Consider the following 18,703-nt stretch of genomic DNA (forward strand, 5'->3'; position numbering starts at 1 on the left):
TGCCCCGCCCCGCTCCTGCCCCAGCGGACCGCCCCGGTCCGGTGCGCTCCGGGAACCAGAGGTCGCAGCACACCCACGCGGTGGGGTCCAGGACTACGGGCGGAGAGACGGGCGCGGGCTTAGCCAGACCGGACATAAAGCTTTCCGGAGAACCCTACAGCAGAAGCCAGAGCTCAGGGCAGGCAAGTTCGGCTGCACTGGGAACAGAATCCAAACAACAGACCTACTCCAGGTGCAGGCTTTTAAAACTGACCGGGCGTGGTGCACACACCTTTAATCCCTGCAAGTGGGAGACTGAGGCAGGTAGATCTCTGAGCTCAAGGCTGTCCTGGTCCACAAGTTCCGGGATAGCCAAGGCTACAAAATAAAACAAATAAACAAATGGTGGAGATGGTATTGATCATGAAGGTTCCTCAGTGCTGGCGAGGATGTACTGACAGGGTCATGAAAATATTATTTTCAGGCCTGGGGATGTAGCTCAGTTAGGAGAATGCTCCCTTAGCATACACGAAGTCCTGGGCTTTTATCCCCAGCGCCACAGAAGCCCCAGCAAGGTGGTGGCACGCGCTTGTAAATCTCAGAACCTAGAAGTGGAGGCAGAAGGATTAAGGGTTCAAAGTCATTCTTGGCTACAGTGAGTCTGAGGTCAGCCCGGGCTACATGATACCCTGTCTCAAACACAAATAAGGAGTGCGTTATTTAAGAAAATGGTAACGCGCTGAGTGTATTTCACGTATATTTTTGTCTTCACAACGTTTCTATGCCTGACTATCGGCAGGCCTGTCTCCTATCAAAACATTCCATACATACTTACAACTAAGTAAAGGGTGGAGTCCGTCCTTGAAAAGCTAAGCAGGCATTTAGACAGCTGGTTCTTGGCAGTGCAACCTGGACAACAGCTATCAAACTCTGTGTGTGGGGGGCTCTCACTCCGCTTTATAGGAAGGAGAGATGAGATCAGTTTTTACAGAAACGAAGCAAGACTGGCTTCTTTGTTGTTTTCTTTTTTTTTTTTTTTTTTCGGAGCTGGGGACCAACCCAGGGCCTTTGCGCTTGCTAGGCAAGTGCTCTACCGCTGAGCTAAATCCCCAACCCCTCTTTGTTGTTTTCAAATCAAATCTTCTTACATTAAATTGCTTCCTGAACATTTTAGAGACATGGCAGTGTTTTGTTTTATAAAGATTCATTTACAAATAAAACCCTATTTTTAATTATGCGTAAGTATGAACAGAGTCTTTGGCCCGGAGCCGGAGTTCCAGACACGTGATGTGGTTGCTAGAAATCCATCTCTGGTCCTCTGAAGGAGCAGTATATTCTCTTAACGGCTGAGCCATCTTTCCAGCCGGTTTCCAACATTTAAACTTTCTTCCTCCATGGCCAGACATCTCCAATAGCCCCTTGTTCAGTTACCCAGAAGCAGTTCTTCACACAGTTAATGAATGTGGCTTCCACTTTGGAATGAGAAACACCTGCTTCTATACTTGTTTGCATTTTTTGATCTAATGTCTTCTGCAGAACTAGGTCTTTTTGGTGTCTTAAGAGGTTTTTAAAGCATTATTACCCCTTTGATCTGAAAGGGCCAGAGTTGAGGTCATTCTAAGGCCAGTGGGAAAATTCCACCTCAAACCTCCAAGCACAAAGACCCCCTCCCTGGAAGGTAGGGCTGGTTTAGTTCCCAGAGCAACTGCAAGCCAAACTGACAAACAAAGCCACCTGTGACTCCCAGCAGACCTCCTCTTGACTCCCAACCATTCCCCTGATAAGTCCAGAATGGTCCACTAATCACGAGTCAGCTTAGAGGTCACTTTGCCCCATCAATAATACCCTGCCTAGTTACCAATTGTTTGCAAGGTATATAACTCCCTGTCAGAGTCTGCTTGGGGTCTTCTCGCCTTGAAGTGGGAGGACCCCGACGTGTTGGAATAAAACTCCTCTTGCTATTGGATCAATCACCGTCTCCGTGAGTCTCATTCAAGAGGTCCCAGGAGAGATTCAACTCAGACCTCACAGATCTTGTGTTCCTGGTTTTGAAGTCTTTTCCATTCTTGCTTGATTTCTGTACTTTTTTTTTTTTTTCTTCTGGAGCATCTCATACAGATTCTTCACTGGAGCTTTTTCTTCAGTTTGTTTCTTCTTCATCATCCTCATCACCACCATTGTGAGTTCTGATTGAACCCCTTCTGTCGGCGCCAGCACCGACCTGGTACCGAGAATCGGGCGAAAGCCTACGGGATGAAAGAAACACACATACACACACACAGGTTACCGTGTCAAGCCAGGAGAGGAAGAGAGGAAGAGAAGAGAGGAAGAGAGAGAGAGAGAGAGAGAGAGAGAGAGAGAGAGAGAGAGAGAGAGAGAGAGAGGGAGGGAGGGAGGGAGAGCGGAGAGGGAGAGAGGGAGTGAGAGGAAGGAAGAGTGAGAGAGAGGAGGAATAGTGAGAGTCTCCTGTAGCTTTATTCACCACTTATATACCCAAGTCTCCAGGTAGAAAATAACTGGGAAGCACAATGGGAAACCCTGGCTCGTGACTACCTGGCTCGTGACTTGGTAACAAAAGACCAACTATGAGACCTGAATTAATTAGGGAGAAATCCCAGAAGACCAGCCTAAATCTCCAGGATAAAGGCTGAGGAAGTAAAAGGCAGAAGTAAATTGACCACCACCCAGGTGTGGTCCAGGTGTGTCAGTTCCACATGCATCAGCCGGGCTCAGCAGAGGTCATGCAGTGGAGACACCGGGTATTTACTACTTGGTCTTTTCTTCCTGTGCCGTAAATACATGGGAGAGGCCTCTGTCCAACAATCCCATGACTTTGTGGCCATACAGTTACAAAGTGGCCAGGCCCAAATCCAATATGGCACTACACCCTTCTGGGACCCCTTGTAAGGAACTCATGGAGGTAGCGATCGATGCAAAAGCAAGAGGAGTTTTATTGATCCAACACTCACTGGGGTCGACTCCCTTTGGAGAGAGATGACCCTGAGCAGACCTTAATAGGGAGTTATTTACCTTTGATAGAGACATATTTCAAACAATAGGGCATACCAATGAACAGTGGTAACTAGGCAGGGTACTATGGGTGCGGCAAAGCGACTTCCAAACTGACTTGTGGTTAATGGACCATTCCAGGACTTTGCGAGGGGATCAGATGGGGAGTCACAGGTGGCTTTGTTCAACAGTTTGGCTTGTAACTGTTCCAGGAATGAAACTAGTTCTACTCCTCCTGGAAGGGGTGGGGGTCTTTCTGTGCTCGGAGGTTTGTGGTGGAATTTTCCCACTGGCCTCAGATTGACCCCAACTCTGGTTCTTTCATCATGATCATCATGATCATCATCATCATCACCACAACCACCATCACCTTTGTCCAGTTTTACTTTTTTTTGGTAGAAACTTGTTACCACCTTCAGTGGAGATAGCTTCCCAGAAAGACTCAGGAGTTTTATATTTTCCTCACTTCTTATTCTGTTTGTGCATCTTTCACATCTTTCATAGCTACTGGGTGCTGTCCACTTACATGTTTAGAAAAACCAAAAGAAAGAAAGACTCACTACGTAGCGCTGGCTGCCCTAGAAATTCACTATGTAGACCAAACAGGTCTGGAACTGAAACAGATGGATACACAGAGATGGGCCACTCACCTCTGGTCTCCCAAATGCTGAGATTAAAGGCGTAGGCTACCACACCCAGCTGGGGTAGGTTTTTTTTGGAAAAAAAAAAACCCTCACACATTGTATTTACCATTGCAGGTGTGGTAACACACACACACACACACCTTTAATTCACGTGGATGGAGAAGCCGAGGTGGATGGATCTGTGAGTTGGAAAGCCAGGGCTACTACTATGTATCACATAGTGAAACACTTTCCAGTATATATCATAGCATCATCTATATTTTTCTAGGAAGTTTCTAAAAACACAAGGCCATGTGTTCACAGTGATAGAAAGTGACGCAGCCTCCTAGGGACAGGAGAGGGGATTTCTGAAGCATGCATATGACATCATGTCATACAATTCTAAAACCTGGGATTTGCACATAGCATCCCCAGAGTGCACTGACTCAACACACTTGGGACATCATGTTTGCTTTCTGGTTGGGTTTTATTGTTTTTTTTTTTGTTTTGTTTTGTTTTTTTAACACAGGGTCTCACTATGTACTTCTGACTTACATGGAACTCACTGTGTAGAACAAGCTCAAACTCAAACTCATAGAAATCCTCCTGCCTCTGCCTTCTGAGTGCTCCTTGTCTCTTTCTTTTTATTGTTATTGTCTTTTCCTTTTTTTTTTGTTTGTTTTTGTTTGTTTGAGGCAGGGTGTCTTAGGGTTTTACTACTGTAAACAGACACCACAACCAAGGCAACTCTTATAAAGGACAACATTTAATTGGGGCTGGCTTACAGGTTCAGAGGTTCAATTCAGTATCATCAAGGTGGGAGCATGGCAGTGTCCAGGCAGGCATGGTGCAGGAGGAACTGAGTGTTCTACATCTTCATCTGAGGCCACTACAAGACTGGCTCCCACATGGCTATGAGGAGGGTCTCAAAACCCACTCCCACAGTGACACACTCCCTCCAACAAGGCTATGCCCACTCCGACTAGGTCACACTTCCTAATAGTGCCACTCCCTGGGCCAAGCATATTCAAACCACCTCACAGGGACTCTCTACATAGCTCCAAGTTTCCTGAAACTTCTTATGTAGCCTAAGTTGGCTTCAAACTCACAGTAAACTGCTTGCCTCTGCCCCCACCAGGTGCTGGCACTAACAGCAAGTGCCACTCCACCCGGCTGCTTGATTGCCTTTGAGACTTCGGTCTTGCTATGTCCACCACGCTGGCTTTGCATGCCTAGGCTCATCTGGTCTCTCATTTCTAGAACGTAGCTTTTCCCTTTTTCCTTTTTAAAACTTTTAATTAATTAATTTGTGTGTGCGTGTGACTTTCACATCATCCACCCCAATCCTACTTAGATTCCCATCCCTTCATATCTGCTCTCTGCTCAACTTCTCCCCACCTACCCACCCCCCAAATACCAAACCAAAATAATTTAAAAAAATCACTGTGGATGCTTCAGTGTGCACTGTGCACCCTTCTGCCTTCTGCCCAATCAGCTTTACTTGCAAATGCTCCTGTTGTAAGACCCCATAGTGGCCTTACCTCAGGAGCGCCACCCACAGAGCATAGATTGACAACGTGACCGCTGCAATAGCATGAGGGTATAAGGTTTTAATCATCCACGCAGGGAGAGGCAACCCTGAACCCAAAAGCACACAGCTTTTATTTGTTACAGAGGGCAGACTTCAGCAACAGGGTTAGCTGGCCCATTCTCATTGGTGGTACACAGGACAAAGGATCTTGTCAGGTATTGGCTAGCCTGCTCAAGGGGCTGTTCTTGGCTCAATTAATCACTTTCCTCATCCAGCCCTACCCCTGGCCTTGAAGAATCACTGGGAAAGGGCTAAGTTGGCATGTCCCTTAGAGGGGGGTGAACTGGGTGGTCACGCAGGGTCAGGATGACATCTTGCGGTTGTTCTCGGAATTTACCACAGGGAGGGGTAGGGGGTCTTTCTGAGAATAGTTGTTTTTTCTTTGTTTTGTCTTAATTAGCTTAGTCAGAATCTTGATCACCAAAACTTTATCATATCACTGGGCATCCTGATGTCAGATGTATCTCTCAGAAAGGTCACAAGTTTGTCATAGGCATCCTGACCACCCGATGTATTTCTCAAAACCTTGTTTTTATAGCTTTGTTTTTCACATCTATGAAACTTTATTTCTTCATTCCTTGCAATGGTCTGGTTTGAGGCCTCTGCCTTCTGCCTCGCTACCAATGCTAGGACTCCTCTCAAATATCCTGTTGTAGCCCTGTGTCATGGAGGTCCTGCAGCCTTGGATCTGAGAATGCCCCTTCACATACTCCAGCAGTTCATAGATGGGGTGGGTGTTGTGGTGGACCAACTCAGAGCCCCAGATCTGAGTCTGGGTGGGAGCTGAGTTGGTCACCCCACCAGCAATCCTCTGTCACCAGAGCCAGCGCTCCAACACTGCCCAGAGAATGTGCCAGGTCTGCTCTCTAGAGCGCTGTAGGTGGGGGCTGGGGGGGGGCAGCTCTCCCTTGCCAATGCCCTCCTGGCCAGCTCACCCTCCTCCCAGCCCCCAGGGCCAGCTCTATTATGCTGCCCAGGCAAGGGTCAGGCCTGGACTGCAGTGGCCCATAAAGGACAGGGCCAGCTCTCCTGCACTCACACCACCAGAGCCAGCTCTCCCAGGCTGCTCAGGCAAGGGACAGGCCAGCTCCTCTGAGTGCGGTGGCCTGTAACGGATGGAGCCCGCTCAGCGCAGTGCTCAGACATCAACATGGCCTCAGGAGGCAGCCCAGCCCAGAAACACCTGCATGACCTTTGTCGGTAACATGGGCCTCTGACATTGACACAGACACTGACTATAATACAGGACCATGGACCCAGACATGTCCCTTAGCGACAGCCCAGGCCAGGACATCCCATGGCCTCAGGTGGTTGTGCGGGCTCCTCATATCCGCCTGTTCCTCACTACTGTCACTGCCGAGTCCTCGGTTCCACCTCTCCATTGTACAGGAACCTCGCACCTTTGCTTTCTCTTCCATCTCTCTGTGGCTTACGTTATCTTTCTCCATCATGTATTTGCCCATCTTGGGGTTGGACTGGGCACTTGGGTGTCTTTCTTCTGGGCCCTGTGGGGCTGAGGGATGCCCCTTGCTTTTCATATGGGTGTTTACCTCTGAGTTCTGGGGAATGCAGAGTTAAATAGAACACAATCATGCAAGAGAAAGCGAGGACATGTGCAAGAGGAAAAGAGGCTGGCAATATTCACCACTTGCAAGTGATACGCTCCTCTGTTTACAAGGCCTGGGACAGTCCATCCCAGACACTGGACAGTGACCTACAAAAGACTGAAACTAGATCCTCATCTGTCCGTGTGTGTGTGTGTGTGTGTGTGTGTGTGTGTGTGTGTGTGTGTGTGTATACACACATATATATATACATATATGTACATATACACATATACATACATATACACACACACACATATATATATACACACACACACACATATATATATATCTCAACTCAATTCAAGTAATGTAACTCTGAAACTGCTAGAAGAAAACAGTTCAAGATAAAGGCTTAGGGGCTGGAGAGGTGGCTCAGTGGTTTAAAACGCTGGCTGCTCTTTTTTTTTTTTTTTTTTTTTTTTTTTTTTTGGTTCTTTTTTTTTGAGCTGGGGACCCGAACCCAGGGCCTTGTGCTTCCTAGGTAAGCGCTCTACCGCTGAGCTAAATCCCCAGCCCCTGGCTGCTCTTATATGGAGAGCCCAGGTTCAGTTACCAGCACTCACTCGAGGCTCACCACTGTACAGCTCTGTGGTCTGTATTTGTTTCTTGCACTTTTTTTTTTTTTTCTTTTTTTCATAGCTGGGGACCAAACCCAGGGCCTTGCGCTTGCTAGGCAAGTGCTCTACTGCTGAGCTAAATCCCCAACCCCCTGTTTCTTGCACTCTTACAGTTCACACTCTCACAGTGTTCTGCTTATGTGCATGAGGCCAAATGCACAGAGACCAGACCCTCTGAAACTCTAAACAAGCAAGCAAGCAAGCAAGCAAGCAAACAAACAAACCGATTCCTCCTCTAAGTTATTTCCTTCAGCAAGTAGCCACGGAGCAAAAGGGAAAGCCCAAAGGACCAGAGAAAGCGTTTGCAGGCTCTAGTCAGTGTGGAAGATACAAAGAGGAAAAGAACTCAGAACAGCAGGGAGACTTCACAGAGCCTCAGGGCAGCACACAGAGACTTCACAGAGGGTGAGGAGGTTTCTTCGGGAAGGTAATATGTTATCTGCATAAGGGACAACCTTCCTCCCTGCTGTGTGGTAAGGCAGCCATCACAAGGGATGTCTCCTGACCAGATGTTGACAAGTGCAGTTGGATAAACTCTTACATTTTGGATGACTTGGAATGTTAGAGCTCCCCGCAAGGGACTATGTAGGTCCCATTCTTTTGATCAGGAGGAAACAGTTTTCCCTTAATGTGGCTCACCAAGTGTGATGGTTTGTTTATACTCTACTCAGGGAGTGGCACTATTACAAGGTATGGCCCTGTTGGAGTATTGTGTCACTGTGGACATGGGGTTTAAGACCCTCATCTTAGCTGCCTGGAAGCCAGTATTCTGCTAGCAGCCTTCAGATGAAGATGTAGAACTCTCAGCTCCTCCTGCACCAGATCTGCCTGGATGCTGCCATGCTCCCACCTGGACAATAAGGGACTGAACTTCTGAACCTGTAAGCCTCAATTAAATGGTGTTCTTATAAGACTTGCTTTGGTCATGGTGTCTGCTCACAGCAGTAAACCCTAAGACACCAAGCCTCCAGCAAGGCTACTGTATCACTCCCCACTTTGAAGAGGTAACCCTGGCATCATCTAGGAGATGTGCTGAGACTGAGGAATAGATATATTAGCCTGTGGACACCAGGAACATTCAGAGATCCATTCCCAGAGATGTTTACCCAAAAGGATTAATGTCTGGCCTGGTGCTTCACCTCTGCTCCTTCAGTTCCAGGCAGGACTCATGCTAGGACACGAGAGATCAGAACTCCTTCTGACCTTCTTGACCAGAGAACTGCAGACATTCCTCAAACCGCTGCTTGTGGAGTCCTTGCCAGTCTCAGTCTGTCAGTGTGGGCAGGTTTGGGGTCCCTGTGAGACTTTTGCTTTTCACTTGCAGACAGCTGATTGCTTTCTGTGTTCACATGTGATCAGTCCCTGGTGTCTCTCTCTTTCACAGGGCTCTCACCCTGTTGCTTCAGGGTCCTGCCTCTGTTCTCCTCTGTGTTAACTACCTCTCTTCAGTTCCCTCCTCTAGACATAATTGCATTCTTAGGTAGTGAGGGTTCTGGCCTTTGTACACGAATCTGGAAGGGATACAGTTGAGTTCATGACAACCTTGACAAAACTTGGGCACATCTGTCTTGATATCCTTGATACTGGAGACCAGAGACCATTACTGTTCCAGCACAGAAGACCGTGGGAGATAAACCCATTATCAGAAGCATGGCTGTTGTGTGCCCCACCTTCTACATCTTAGGAGAGCTCCAGGTCTATTTATGTTAACTTACTCAAGGGGCCTGGTACACGCTACCCACCCTTCCTAGCCTCTCACATTAGATAGGCAACTTAGGGGGAAATCACATTCTTTACCACTCTGAGAACCTCTCGTTACTAACATGGAAACTGTCTTCCAAAAGAGCAAGGACATTGCACAACTAAGAGTCATGAAATATATCACCTGTGCCTGGACAAAAAAGAGTATGGGAGACCTCAGAGAGTTAAGAGTAACTGCCTATTTGAAATAGCTTACATAAAAATAAGAACAATTTTCTATTTGTAAACATAGAAAAACTTTGTTTCAATCTTTGTTTAGTAATAAAGCTATAGTTTAGAAGGAGAAAGAGACCACAGCTTTGAAGTTACATTGTTTATGAGTTTATTCTTATAGGATACAGTCAAGAAGAAATGTATCTTTGGAGCTGATAAAAGAAGGTTATGACCCATATAAGACACAGAATAAGGGATTTATTTTGCAAAGACTGAAACTGAAGGTGTGCATGCGCATGCATGCACGAAGGCACGCACATACATGTGGGCACGGGTGTGCGCGCACGCACGCACGCACGCGCGCGCGCACACACACACACGTGGGTAAGAGTGCACACACACAAAATTATGAATCTCAGCTAACCTTCAATCATTTTGCCACTTACTTATTTCCTTGTCTCTCTGTGTGTGGGGAGGTATTATGATCGGAATCTCGAGGCTGAGTTATTGGTGTTCTTTTACTGGCTTTCTTTCCAGTATCCAGTCTATTCTGCTAGCAAACGCTGCAGCTAAAGCTGCCTCCTCCTTATCAGGAAAAAGCACTAACTTCACTCTTCACACTCCCTACACCCAGATCAGTAGTTATGACAACAGCCCAGGCCTGCTTTGCAAGGCCCCTTGATTGTGGGAATCCTGTCTCTCAAGGCTTCCTTAGGACTGCTACACCCTCTGGCACCGTTGTAGCCTTGAGTTTTCTGTGGGTGAGGGTTTACCTCTGCACTGTTCCTAAATTGAGAAATTCTCAATGCAAACATTCTAGTCCAGAAACAGACCCTACACTAGTGGTTCTCGACCTTCCTAATGCTGCAGCCCTTTGATACAGTCCCTTTATGTTGTGGTCACCCCCCCCCCATAAAATTATTTTCCTTGCTATTTCATAACTGTCGTTTTGCTACTGTAATGAATCATAATGTGAATATCTGAGGTGCAGCCCTGGGCACATGCACTGGGAATTTAGCGCAAAGGGAAGCAATTGATTGGTCTTTATAAACAACACAGTCAGACAAAGCACAGACATGTCTGAGACATTCACTGCCTGTGAGGAGGAACACAGGTTAGTGCAGCAGGGTCCCAGGTTCAGCTTGTGCGTGGGCTCACCTGGGCCAGCCCAGTCTCCTGCCCACAGTCTTGCCCTCTCTCCAGCCCGGGAGGTTGACAGCAGAGGGACCACTCTTGCTCTTAGGTTTGGCTGGGATGTGTATTTGTGTGGCCCTTGCTGTCTGTGGCCTGTCGCTCCTAGAAATCAGTGTTGCCGTCCTGTTTCACATATTACAGTCCAATGACAGTGGAATAAAGGTCAGTAGGTGAGGAAAAGTGCATTTTAGATGAAAAACATCAACTTAACCCCCCTGGCAATGGGCAAGGGGACACCTTGTTGGTGGTGGTGTTCTTATACATCAGTTAGGGGCAGGCAGATGGCAGTCCTGGGTTCATCCTAGCTGGATGCCTGGCTTGGTGGCCAAAGCTGTTTTATGCCTAGGACACAAAAATGAAATGAAATGAAATCAAATCCAGGCAGCACAGTGAGAGAGGAAGAAGACAGGCAGAGACCTGCTTTCCTCCGCATCATGCAGGAAAGATGCCTATAGACCTGTCCTCTGCCGCATGGCATGGGACAAAGACACACAAAGCCCCCTTTACCACCAGGGAGACGAGAACTGTGGACCGCCATGCTAATCACACACCTGCCCTCTGCCCACTGCACAGGTGGGCTGGAGATGTGTGCTTGCTGTCACGTCCTGCAGCACAGAGGGAGGATGTTACCCAGGGACCCTGCCAGTCGCATGGCCAGCCTGCAGCAGAAGCCACCACAATGTGCGAGTATGTGGTGGTCAGATAGGAGAGACAGAGAAGTAGGACAGCCTGGGCATCATGAAGAGAGATGGAACTGGAAGCTCATGGGTGGAGAGGAGTATCCTGTTGGGAGTGACCAGTCCTGCCACCTGAGGCCATGGTGAGGGCCCAGCCTGAGCTGCTGCTGAGGGCCATGCCTGACTTCTTGGTTATATAGTAGCAGGGGTAAGTGCCGATGTCCGTGACTCACATCACCACTAGAGAACATAGGGATGTCCCTGGTGGGGCAGCTGCTGGGGACCACATGAATGTCCAAGGACTGTGCAGAACTTGCCCCGCCCCTCACCAGCCCTAGTGCTCTGTAAAACCAGCCCCGTCTGTTGCTTGTGGCAGCACAGGAGAATGGGCCCTGCACCTTACCCAGGCAGCACAATGGAGCTGGCCTTGCTGACGAGGGTGTGGGTGAGCTGACCCTGTCACTTGTCTGCTGTGGGGTAGTATGGGTGCGGGGATGATGTCACCCTCCCCTACCTTTCCCCACCACCTGCAGTAGAAGGGAGAGCTAGCTTTGATGGCATGAGAGTGGGAGAGCTGGCCTGGCCCCTTCACTGGATGAAGCACCGGGGAGCAGGCTCTCTACCTTCCTTGCGCAACACAGTTGAGTCAGCCTTGATGGCAAAGGCATGGTGAGCCAGTCCCAGTGTGTGAGAGTAGGCTCACAGGGTGCTGCACTTGGGAGAGTGGGCCCTGTACCTTGTCTGCACAGTGGAGATGGCTCTGGTGGTACTGGTGCAGGTGAGCTGGCCCCGACAGCATAAAGCAAGGTAGTTAACCCTGCCTCCTGCCAATGGTGGCATTGGGTGGCCTAGCTGGAGCAGTTCTGGAGCACTCCCTGGTCGTGTAGATAAGGGAGACCCAGCTTGATGGTCAGCCCAGTTGCCACCCACACCCAGATTCAGGACTCTGAAGTGGCCCACCCTAAAATTAATCTTTTGCAAATGCTTGGGATTTGTGAAAGGGTCTTACTGGACCAAAGCTGCAGGATCTCCTTGACATAATAGCTAACCGGAAGGAATCTCAGTGAAGATCCGCTATTGATGGGATCACAGAAGCCAGAGACCTCGATCCAGACCAACGACTCATTGCAATGAGCATTTGCAAGTGAAGATGTGTGGACAGAGGGATACACTCTGGGACACACTGTGACATACTACAGCTTCTGGGATGAGATGTTTTCTACATGTCATGGTTTGAATATGCGTGGCCCAGGGTGTGGCCCTATTAGAGTAGGTGTGGCCCTACTGGAGTAGGTGTGTCACTGTGCTGTGGGTGTGGGCTTTAAGACCCTCATCCTAGCTGCCTGGAAGTCAGTCTTCTCCTAGCAGCCTTCAGATGAAGATGTAGAACTCTCAGCTCCTCCTGCACCATGTCTGCCTGGATGCGGCCATGCTCCCACCTTGATGATAATGGACTGAACCTCTGAACTTGTAAGCCTCAGTTAAATGGTGTTCTTATAAGACTTGCTTTGGTCATGGTGTCTGCTCACAGCAGTAAAACCCTGACTAAGACGCTGTGCTTTGTTTTTGTATGTATGTTTTTTATTTTTTGTTGGGGAGGTTGCAAGAGTGAGGATGAATATGAGGGGATGGGGAGAGGAGCAGGACTGGGGGGCATGACATAAAATTCACAAAAAAAATCATTAAAATGTTTTTAAGAATCAACTTAGGGGTTGGGGATTTAGCTCAGTGGTAGAGCGCTTGCCTAGCCCTGGGTTTAGTCCCCAGCTCAGAAAAAAAAAAAAAGAAGAATCAACTTAAATCTTTAGAAATTTAAAAAAAAAAATCACGTCTAATTGCCTAGTTTGGATGCATGTATGTGAACTGTATGTGCACCTGGTGCCCTCAGAGGTCAGATGAGGGTGTTAGGCACCCTGGACCTGGAATTACAGTTGGTTATGAGCCACCACGTGCTGCCTGGAAACAAACCTGGTCCTCATCAAGAGAAGCTGGTGTGCTTTACCACTGAGTCATCTCTCTGCCCCCCAAAGCAATTTTTCTTCCGTTCTCTTTCCTCCCCCTCCTCATTTTCTTTGGGGGAAGGGCAGCAGGGCCTTACCATGCTGCCCTAGCAGCCTCAGACTTACAGAGCTCTGCTTGCCTCTGCCTCCCAAGTGCTAGGACTAAAGGCGTGCATCATTGTGCCCTGCAAAGAGTTTTATTTACTGAAAGAGTATCCTTTGCTAGATAAAACTGCAAGATCTCGCAGCAAATGTGTGGACGGGTGCAGTGGCCTCTTTTGGTAAGACAGACGTCACCCTGACCTAGGGGACGCAGCACCCAGGAAACACTGGTAATGTGTCTTGCTGAGTTTGCCAGGCATTTCCCCCAAATCAGTAGACTCTGAAGGTGGGTCAGGAAGCAGGAAGATGTAAAGTTACAGATGCACAGGTGCAGGTCACAGGACAACTTGTGGGGGTCAGTTCTCCCATCATGTGGTTCCCCAGGTCATCAAGCTTGGCAGTAAGCACTTTCATCCACTGAGCCATCTTCCAAAAGACTGTTACCCAAGTGGGTAAAAGGTAGCCCCCATGTTGTTTACTTCTGCGCCACAGCCCGGGACTCTAGTTCCAGTCCCAGCGTGTCTATTACCCTCATCTGACCTCTGCGGACACAGGTTCACATACAGTACACATCCATCCATCCAAACTGAGCAATTATACACATAGCCTGCTTTAAGGCTGCTGAAGCCGGACTGGAAAGCCCCATGCGCCCAACTGCTTTCAGTGATGTCCCAGTAAGCACATCCACAGTGCATATTTCATACTTTACAATCCGCTTGCCTTGCGTAGGTTGCAAAACTTCCCAACATCTTCTAGCCACAGATAAGACAACCTGGGGCTCTGGCAGACGCCACATGGATGCTGCGTTTGGAGCTCTAATCCAATCTCTCTCTCTCTCTTTCTCTCTCTCTCTCTCTCTCTCTCTCTCTCTCTCTCTGTCTCTCTCCCTCCCTCTCTCTCTCTCCCCCCTCCCTCCCTTTCTCTCTTTCCCCCTCCCTGCTTCCCCCCCCCTCTCTCACTCCCCGCCCCCCTCTGGTTTGGGATCCTGGACACTCTCTGGGAGAGCCCTCCACTGTGAGGGTTCTTCCCTGAAGCACTCCACACTGCATCCCAGTGACACTCTATCCATGCCATTCTGCTACCACCTCATGGCCATCCCTGTTCTCTGATCGGTTGCCGGCCTTCAGACTGAAAAACTAGCATATACAGACAACCTTGCACAGAAAAATGTCACAGCCGTGTTTTCTGGATGATGAGGTGTTTGTCTTTTGTACTTTTATCACAGGTTTTGCCCCCCCAACCCTTGTGTGTGTGTGTGTGTGTGTGTGTGTGTGTGTATGTGTGTGCGTGTGTGCATGCACGTGGAGGTCAGCTTGTGGGAGTCAGCTTTCTCCCACCATTGGGATCTGGAGAGGAGACTCAGGTCATTAGGTTTGGCAGCAAGTCCCCTCACCCAGCAAGCCCTCTGGCCAGGCCTGAGGTACTCGGCTCTAGTTTCTCATTTGACTCACCTCAGTTGATATGGCTAGACTTTCTCCTTCACTCTGTAGGGCAGATTTGTTCTCCATTCTGCCTTTTCTGCATCTGCTCATGCCTAAAGATGCTGAGGTCGTTGACTATTGTGGGTAGAATGCGGGTCTCACTTCAACATGCTGATTTCCTATCAGTTGGCCATTTACCCACTAGTGGGATCGCTGGATTATACGGTGGTTCTGTTAACATCTGAAGAGCATCCATACCGCTTTCCAAAGTAATGCATGAGTTTACATACCCCACTAATGGTGGGCAGGAGTTCTCTTTCTCAACAACCTTGCCCACACTCACTGAGATCCTTATCTTTTTGGCAATGCTCAGATAGGATCCTCTTGCTCTCACTTCCCTGGTACTGAGATTACACGCAGGCCCCACCACTCCCTGCTCCATAGTGTGGCTTGTAAGTAAATGCATTTCTGACCTGTGATTTTGGACACTTTTTCCATATACTCGTTGGCCATTTGGGTAACTTTTGAGCGGTGGTTTACTAAGGTGCCTTGCACATTTGTAAGCTGAGGTTTCTTGTCTGAGTTTGTGTGTATTTTAGATATTAACTATCAGGTAAATTATTTGCTGACACGTTCGTGTTACAGACCATCTCTCCACTCTGTCAATTGCTGCTTATCTGTCCACGGGCTTCTTACATCAGTAAGATATCTGAAGCATCATTTTAAAAACATTTCTCTCTCGCACCCTTGCTGGCTCACTGGCTGTAACTGCTGTGTTTAGGGGTTGTGTTAAACGTATGGTATACCTCTGACTTACCGTAATCCATCTTAAGGTGATAGCAAACCACACATGTGGTGTAAAGCACTCTGCAAAGAACCTCTAGGCTTGTGTGCTGTCACCATGAAGTTTTGCTTTCACACGTCACAGGTTGTGATGGCTGATCTTGTCGGCTTGGAAAGAGGGACCTTCCTGGAGGAACTGCTTCCATCTGGTTTGCCTATGACCATGTCTACGAAGTATTTCTTCCATTGCTAACTGATGGAGGAGGAGTCAGCCAACTGTGGGCGGTGTCATCCCTAGGCAGGAGGGTTTGGGCTGTATAAGAAAGGGAATGTTGGGATTGTGCCAGTAAGCAGTGTTCCTCTGTGGTCTCTGCTTCCTTTTCTGCCTCAGTTTCTCTTCGATGATGGACCCTAATCTGTAGGCCAAATAAGCCTGCCCTCCACCCCTCACTGCTTCGGTCATTGTTTTCTGGTAGCAGCAGAGAGCTGACAGGAGCAGTGTTTTGCTCTCTTGATTCCTTTAGGTAGATGCATGGTCCCGTCTTGTAGTCTGCTGCCTTTTGTTTCAAAGATTCCCTTGCACATTTCTTGTGACTCTGTGAGTGTTACAAACCGCTCTCCTCCTGTGTGACAGCCGTCTTCCTCCTTGTTTTGGAAAGCTGTTTGATCTGGGTAGAGAATCCTTGCTTGGCAGTCTGTTTATTTATTTATTTTCAGTATTTTGGACAAGAAACTGGTCCTTACTCTCCCTTCTTAGTTTTATAAGAAGTAACTGTTATGAAAACCCGATGTAGCTTTCTTTCGTATTTGTTAACCAAATACCACAAGCATATGATCGCGAGCAAATTTTCTAAAACCTCCAGCCATTCTGTCCGGAAATGTCTTTTACTTCCTGCCCCTCCCCAACGGGCTCCTCCCAGTGTGCAATGATTTATGTTCTGTTCCACTTTGGAATGGTCTCTCCTGCCATCCTCAGCTCCACTGCCTCTTCTCTGGTGTCTACGCTCCCCTCCGTGGAGCACATCTCTTCCTCGGACTCTGTCAACTATGTAACACTCCCGGCACGTGGATTATGTCCACAGTAGTCATTTCTCCACTTCACACACTCTTGCCTCTTTTGGAACACATGCCTGAGTCAGTACTTACCTACTTTTCTGGCTTTAAACTCGGAGACCTGCCTGCCTCTGTCAGCTGGGATTAAAGGCCTGCATAGCCACTGCCAGAGATACCTATGTCTGCTTTGAGTTGTGTCTTTCTCTGCATGGGAGCCGCAAGTCCAGGGCTAAGTGGGGCAAACCCTTCTGGGGTGGCAGGAGCAGAGTGCTCTTGCCTGGGACTCGATGACCCCTGAGCTATTTTCAGGCCTGCCTGTCACCGACCGTAGTGTCTTCAAGGTCTATGCCGATCAATCTCTGGCCCTGGGGCTCTTCTCTCCCTCTGGTTCTTGCCTTGTAGACCTGGCCTTGTCTTGGCCTCCCAGTGTGCCCCATGTGTGTGCATGTGCATATGGAGGTCAGAGGTCAACCTCAAGTGTCATTCCTCAGGAGTTGCTCACCTTGTGTTCTCAGACAGGGCCTCTCACAGCGGCCTGGGTGGTCTCCAATCAGGCCAGTTGGTCAGCAAGCCCCAGGGTCCTGCTTCTGTGTCTCCTGAGTACTGAGATTACAATCGTGCACCACCACAGCTGGTTTTGTTTTGATTTTCTTTACATGGATGCTGGGGATCCATTGTGGTTAAAAAAAAAAAAGCAGCAGGACCGGTTCCCATGAGTTCTCACTCCAAGTGGATCCATGGGAGCCTTGTGCTCTGGTTGTTTCTCTGCCAGCCACTTTCACACACTGTCCCCTTGACGGGTTGTTACCACGCCCGACACACACACGTCTCGTTCTGCGGGCCATTCTACCGTTCTATAGCCGAGCACGGCTTCCAGAACTGAGATAGGTTGTCTCTCTGCCTGCCAGGAACATTGCTCGCATCCTCTGTAGCCCGTTAAAAATCAAAGCTCTAGGAACTTGTAGTTTAAGAATTAGATTTGTATGTTAAATTCTCGATCTACAATCCACAGAATAAATTCACTGCCAATTAACATAGAAACCGCCCACCAAGACAAAACTGACCTAGACCACCTGGATCGGAATCCTTCTCCTCATCTCTGCTCCCCCCAACCACTTCCTAGACTTTTCCTCACCTACCCTTCCTTCTCATGCAATGATAGGCTTCGCCTTCTCCTGGACCCCTTGCTGTATAATGACATCATCCTACAGGAATCAAATTCAGGTCTTCCTGCTTACCGGGAAAGCACCTTGCCAACTGTGCTATCCGTAACAGCTCAGATTTCTTTAAACATCACTATTATTGGGGTTGGGGATTTAGCTCAGTGGTAGAGCGCTTGCTTAGCAAGCGCGAGGCCCTGGGTTCGGTCCCCAGCTCCGAAAAAAAGAAAAAAGAAAAGAAAAAAAATCACTATTATTATTTAATGTGTATGACTACTTTGCCTGCATATATGCTACGTATCTGTTCTGTGTGTGTGTTTGATGATCACAGGGGCCAGGAGAGGGTATCAGGTGTCCTGGAACTGGAGTTACAGAGGATTGCACCAGGTGGCTTCTGGGAACTAAACTCGGGTCCTCTTGAAGAGGACCTTAACCTGTGAGCCATCTTTCTAGGCCCCTAGCTCTGCCTTCTAAACAATGGAACCAGGACACTGTAGTGCAGGCTGGCATTTCCGTCAAGGCAAAGCTGGGCTATCACACAGTACACTATGCATTCACGGGCTCATACCGATGTCCGCTAAAACAGTACCGTGAATGCTAGCACCGCACACACCCTCTTACGGTGTCTTGCTCCATTTATCGCAATGTCGGTGGAACATATACCTTATTCTCCTGTTAAAGGCTCCCTGGCTCCATCCCTTAGATCCCCTATATATTCTCCCTATATGTGTCTATTAGATACAGATCTTTATTTGTTCCCCTAGAGCCCAGAATCTGATGCGTACCCACGCTCAGTACGTTTGCTGAGCTGATGGAGCAGACGAAGTGCAGGTTGAGATGGCCAGCACATCCTATATTCTGCTCGCTGCTACAGACCGTAGCATGTGGCCCTGGCTGGCCTAGAACTTGCAGCTACCTTGCTACCTCTGTTTCCTTACCGCTCTGACTGTTCACCCTCCCTCAGGCTCCTTCT

At 48.4% G+C, this 18,703-nt stretch overlaps 1 non-coding gene across 1 annotated transcript; it reads left to right on the forward strand.

The window, feature by feature from the left end:
- The first annotated feature begins 10,744 nt into the window (after window positions 1-10,744).
- LOC116911818 lies at window positions 10,745-10,889 on the forward strand. The gene has a single exon (XR_004389356.1). It is a non-coding gene; the product is annotated as a small nucleolar RNA SNORA48 (small nucleolar RNA).
- The last annotated feature ends 7,814 nt before the right edge of the window (window positions 10,890-18,703 follow it).

This window comes from Rattus rattus, chromosome 10, assembly GCF_011064425.1.
Source record: "Rattus rattus isolate New Zealand chromosome 10, Rrattus_CSIRO_v1, whole genome shotgun sequence".
Classification (NCBI taxonomy): Eukaryota; Metazoa; Chordata; class Mammalia; order Rodentia; family Muridae; genus Rattus; species Rattus rattus.